Source organism: Pleurodeles waltl, chromosome 12 (genome assembly GCF_031143425.1).
Source record: "Pleurodeles waltl isolate 20211129_DDA chromosome 12, aPleWal1.hap1.20221129, whole genome shotgun sequence".
NCBI classification, from domain to species: Eukaryota; Metazoa; Chordata; class Amphibia; order Caudata; family Salamandridae; genus Pleurodeles; species Pleurodeles waltl.
Window position 1 is genome coordinate 7,504,918 of NC_090451.1, and position 6,000 is coordinate 7,510,917.

The 6,000-nt window shown below is 43.4% G+C and overlaps 2 non-coding genes across 2 annotated transcripts; both read right to left on the bottom strand.

The window, feature by feature from the left end:
- Positions 1-2,261: 2,261 nt before the first annotated feature.
- On the bottom strand, positions 2,262-2,335 carry TRNAI-AAU (transfer RNA isoleucine (anticodon AAU)). Its single transcript has one exon. It is a non-coding gene; the product is annotated as a tRNA-Ile (tRNA).
- A 3,591-nt stretch (positions 2,336-5,926) lies between these two features.
- TRNAI-AAU (transfer RNA isoleucine (anticodon AAU)) lies at positions 5,927-6,000 on the bottom strand. The gene has a single exon. It is a non-coding gene; the product is annotated as a tRNA-Ile (tRNA).

Below are 6,000 nucleotides of genomic sequence, written 5' to 3' on the forward strand. Positions count from 1 at the left end.
CAAGGACAATGCTCATCTTTGTCGATTCTGATCCAGGCTTCCGGAACAAGGAGCCTAGGTAGTGGACGTATTGGTGATAAAGTGGCTGAGAAGTCTCCTTTATACATTCCCCCACTTTTTATTGATCCAGATGGATCTCTTCAAGTCTCAGCAGGGGGAGGGAACTTTATTCTTGTGGGCCCTTATTGGCCAGAGATGTCATGGTTTCCTCTTCTGAACCCCTGGCTCTTCTACCTCCTTGAGTACTGCTCACGTGTGTCTCTCTCAGAACGTCGTCCCTGACCTTCTTGCTCCAACTCACTCTATCGCTTTGGAGGTTGAGAAGTCTGGACTGCTAGCAAAGGGTCTTTCCTCTTCCTTAGTGGAATTAATTCAGCACTCCAGCAGGCCTTCTACTTAGAAGTCTTACTCAAAGAACTGGAAGTCTTTTGAGACGTGATGTTCTGCTCATGATTTTTTGGCACCTACCTGTAGTTTGTCTGCTATTTTGCATTTTCTTCTGAATGGGTTTCAGTCGAATCTCTTTCCACTCTGAAAGCTCATTGCTTTGCGATAAAGGTTTTTAGGGACTTTTCTGTACCTTCGTCGATGTTACAATCTTTGGTGTCTAGACTGTTCTGATCTTTTGTCAATTGTAAGACCAGTTGAAAAATCCCTTTTCTCCAACTCAGAATCTTCCTACTCTTTTATAGGCTTTGCAATTTTATCTCTTTGAGGATCTGGACACTGTATACATAAAGATTGTTTCCTATAAAGTTATTTTCCTATTTCCTATCACCTTCCTGAGAACAATTGGGGAGCTGGGAGCCTTAAAATGCTGTCCTCTCTTCAGTTGATACTTTGGAAGATGGGGTAACTTTAAGGCCTAGCCTTACCTTTGCTGCAAAGGTTAAGTCTATTTTTGATAGATCTTAGGAAATAATTCTTCCTTCTTTCATTCCCTCTCCTTCCTCTCCGGAGGAACATTTGCTGAATACACTTGATGTTTAAAGAGCTCTTTTCATTTATGTCACCAGGCCTCTGCAGTTCAGTAAAACCGACTCCTTGTTTGTGACTTTTGGACAGCCTGGAAAAGACAAGAAGGTGACTTTTATGACTCTAAGTAGGTGGATTAAGTTGTCAATTTTTCTGGCTTTGCAAGGCTTTTTAGAATATCTTCCAGTTCAGGGATGGTCTACGAGAGGAATGGCCACCTCCTGGGTTGAATTCCAGTGAGTAACAATCTAGGAAATTCCTAGGGTGGCTACTTGGTCCTCAGAGCATACATTTGTCAAGCATTATGGCTTAATAATTTTTCTGTTTTGCATTTGAGTACCAATGTTTTGAACTCTGCATTACCCTTAGTCCATCTTGTCTTTGTCACAAACATTACATCCTGCCCACCTTCCTATCAGTCCTTTGGCAAGGGCTTGGCACCCAGGTTGGGTGCATGGGGCTAGCATTTAAGGATCCTCCTGTTCTTTCTTCCTGTTGGAAGGTGACATCACCTTACTTTGTAATGACTGTCACAAGGACGCAATGGACTAAGGCTAATGAAGATTACCAATAAGTAACCAACGCATCACCATTCTTTCTGAATGTGCGTGGCTCATTCCGCAGGACTTGTTCTTTGTATGATTCCTGGATTTTCAGAAGCCCTTTGATGGCAGCACCCCCACACTGAAAATTGTTTCAGCACCACTGTACAAGGGTCAGTTGTCATGCTCATCTGCGGCGTAAATTTGCATTGAAGTAGTCTAACTCCCCAGGCTTTGTCTTTTGCTCAATTTGCCTTTGTGAGTTTTCTCTCAATCACTGTCGACTTCCTTTGATCTTTCTTTCTTCTTTTACTTCACCTTCGCCTTCGGTGTATCTTTCGGCCCTCTTAAGAGACACACCCCCTTGTAGCCACTTCTATACTTCTGTCACCTAATTATTTTCCTATCCTTTCCCCTGTAACGTTGCTGATCCTAGCTATAGCATCACTATCCAGAATCTGTTCACCTGAGTTAGGTTCCTCTTATCCCCACGCATCTAATAATCAGCTCTTGGTCTCCCTCCACCTCTCACGAGACATAGTCTGAGGCAGTGTCTCCATCTTGGAGAGACAATCCCTTGCACTTGTGTTGTTCTACAGGCACTGCCGGCTTGAGCTTTGGTCAGCAGTGGCAAAAGAAGGACTAATGGAAAGTGAACGTATACTGGAGCAACAGAGTGTATGGATTTATAAGAGCTTGATTAAATGAGAAAAAAAGAGTTTAGTTGAGAGAAAAAATGCAACCTGGCCCATACGGGGATTGAACCCGCGACCTTGGCGTTATTAGCACCACACTCTAACCAACTGAGCTAACCGGCCATGAGTACTAAATATATCCTTTTTCCATGTAATGCAGATAGATAGAAGAGGTGGTCTCACTATCGCAATTCCTTCCTACTTTTCTCCTTCCGCCCCCTGTCTGCATTTCAATAACAAGAGCTGTGGAGTGCTGCACGCCAGCCTCAGTGCCTCGTCTTTCACTCAATCTCACTGTGTGCTGTGATATCTTTGTAACATCGCTTGTTGCCGGAAAAAAAGGAAAGGATGGATAGTATTTTTATTCTTTTACAACAAAACCCAAAATGCATCGGCTAGCTTGCTCATTAAATTTACAAGGCCAGCTGCTTTTGAGATATTATAATTATATTGGTTATTCGGCGTTGGAGGTAAGAGAGTTTTTTTTAGGTCTGGTCGTTCCTTCTGCTTCAAATTACTTGAGCTCATGTCAACAAAGTAACAACAAAACATAGCCAACGGTTCGTTGCTCAAGCCTTCCCTACTGCGCCTTCCCATGTCTCTCCTGCCGACCACAGTGCAGGAAATCTGATTTTGCATTTGCGCGAAGAGACGTACAACACAAGAAGGCGCGCTTTTGTGCGCCGGGCACCACCCGGCCTGTGCATTCCTCACTGTCGTGAGATCACTTTACTCAGCAGAGCATGACGCTGCAATTGGTTAGTAGGGCAGGCCTGACCAGAATAGTATATTTGGGGTCATGTATTTGATTGCATTTTTAAAACAGTAACAGAACTTAACTGCAATGTTTAAATAGGTCTAGACATATTTAAACAGTGTCAATTTAATAGAAGAATTGTGGACAATTCAGAGGGGAGGCACCAATGTTTTTTTTCCCATTGGGTGGATGCGGCATTAAAGAGTTTGAAGACCACTGGTCTAAGTGGACACTAATATACCTGGATGCTCCTGAATCCTCGCAACAGATGCCAGCAAACCTGGCTGGAGAGCTACTGTGTTGGACAGATCCTGTCGATTCAAGTGGTCTTTCCTAGAGAGTCGGAGGTCATGGAAATAGATGGAGTTGATGGTAATCGTCAGGGCTTTGAAGTTTTCCCATCATCATCTGTCTCAAAAAAATGTGCTAGTAAAGACAGAGAATAAGGTAGCTGTCTTTTACATTAACCAACAGTGAAGCATGCATTCAAAATCCCTCAATGCAATAGCAGAACAATTGGGTTATTGGGCAGAGATCAACCTGTTGCACACGTCGGCAGTACACATCAAGGGCACCGACAATGTGATGGCAGACAGCTGGAGGTTTCCAAATTTGCTGGAGTTGACGTTATCCAGGTCGTTGTTTTGAGAGATATGCCGAGAGATTGTGAAACCCTTTCTGGATCTCTTTTCAAACAAGGACAATGCTCATCTTTGTCGATTCTGATCCAGGCTTCCGGAACAAGGAGCCTAGGTAGTGGACGTATTGGTGATAAAGTGGCTGAGAAGTCTCCTTTATACATTCCCCCACTTTTTATTGATCCAGATGGTTCTCTTCAAGTCTCAGCAGGGGGGAGGGAACTTTATTCTTGTGGGCCCTTATTGGCCAGAGATGTCATGGTTTCCTCTTCTGAACCCCTGGCTCTTCTACCTCCTTGAGTACTGCTCAAGTGTGTCTCTCTCAGAACGTCGTCCCTGACCTTCTTGCTCCAACTCACTCTATCGCTTTGGAGGTTGAGAAGTCTGGACTGCTAGCAAAGGGTCTTTCCTCTTCCTTAGTGGAGTTAATTCAGCACTCCAGCAGGCCTTCTACTTCGAAGTCTTACTCAAAGAACTGGAAGTCTTTTGAGACGTGATGTTCTGCTCATGATTTTTTGGCACCTACCTGTAGTTTGTCTGCTATTTTGCATTTTCTTCTGAATGGGTTTCAGTTGAATCTCTTTCCACTCTGAAAGCTCATTGCTTTGCGATAAAGGTTTTTAGGGACTTTTCTGAACCTTCGTCGATGTTACAATCTTTGGTGTCTAGACTGTTCTGATCTTTTGTCAATTGTAAGACCAGTTGAAAAATCCCTTTTCTACAACTCAGAATCTTCCTACTCTTTTATAGGCTTTGCAATTTTATCTCTTTGAGGATCTGGACACTGTAGACATAAAGATTGTTTCCTATAAAGTTATTTTCCTATTTCCTATCACCTTGCTGAGAACAATTGGGGAGCTGGGAGCCTTAAAATGCTGTCCTCTCTTCATTTGATACTTTGGAAGATGGGGTAACTTTAAGGCCTAGCCTTACCTTTGCTTCAAAGGTTAAGTCTATTTTTGATAGATCTTAGGAAATAATTCTTCCTTCTTTCATTCCCTCTCCTTCCTCTCCGGAGGAACATTTGCTGAATACACTTGATGTTTAAAGAGCTCTTTTCATTTATGTCACCAGGCCTCTGCAGTTCAGGAAAACCGACTCCTTGTTTGTGACTTTTGGACAGCCTGGAAAAGACAAGAAGGTGACTTTTATGACTCTGAGTAGGTGGATTAAGTTGTCAATTTTTCTGGCTTTGTAAGGCTTTTTAGAATATCTTCCAGTTCAGGGATGGTCTACGAGAGGAATGGCCACCTCCTGGGTTGAATTCCAGTGAGTAACAATCTAGGAAATTCCTAGGGTGGCTACTTGGTCCTCAGAGCATACATTTGTCAAGCATTATGGCTTAATAATTTTTCGGTTTTGCATTTGAGTACCAATGTTTTGAACTCTGCATTACCCTTAGTCCATCTTGTCTTTGTCACAAACATTACATCCTGCCCACCTTCCCATCAGTCCTTTGGCAAGGGCTTGGCACCCAGGTTGGGTGCATGGGGCTAGCATTTAAGGATCCTCCTGTTCTTTCTTCCTGTTGGAAGGTGACATCACCTTACTTTGTAATGACTGTCACAAGGACGCAATGGACTAAGGCTAATGAAGATTACCAATAAGTAACCAACGCATCACCACTCTTTCTGAATGTGCGTGGCTCATTCCGCAGGACTAGTTCTTTGTATGATTCCTGGATTTTCAGAAGCCCTTTGATGGCAGCACCCCCACACTGAAAATTGTTTCAGCACCACTGTACAAGGGTCAGTTGTCATGCTCATCTGCGGCGTAAATTTACATTGAAGTAGTCTAACTCCCCAGGCTTTGTCTTTTGCTCAATTTGCCTTTGTGAGTTTTCTCTCAATCACTGTCGACTTCCTTTGATCTTTCTTTCTTCTTTTACTTCACCTTCGCCTTCAGTGTATCTTTCGGCCCTCTTAAGAGACACACCCCATTGTAGCCACTTCTATACTTCTGTCACCTAATTATTTTCCTATCCTTTCCCCTGTAACGTTGCTGATCCTAGCTATAGCATCACTATCCAGAATCTGTTCACCTGAGTTATGTTCCTCTTATCCCCACGCATCTAATAATCAGCTCTTGGTCTCCCTCCACCTCTCACGAGACATAGTCTGAGGCAGTGTCTCCATCTTGGAGAGACAATCCCTTGCACTTGTGTTGTTCTACTGGCACTGCCGGCTTGAGCTTTGGTCAGCAGTGGCAAAAGAAGGACTAATGGAAAGTGAACGTATACTGGAGCAACAGAGTGTATGGATTTATAAGAGCTTGATTAAATGAGAAAAAAAGAGTTTAGTTGAGAGAAAAAATGCAACCTGGCCCATACGGGGATTGAACCCGCGACCTTGGCGTTATTAGCACCACGCTCTAACCAACTGAGCTAACCAGCC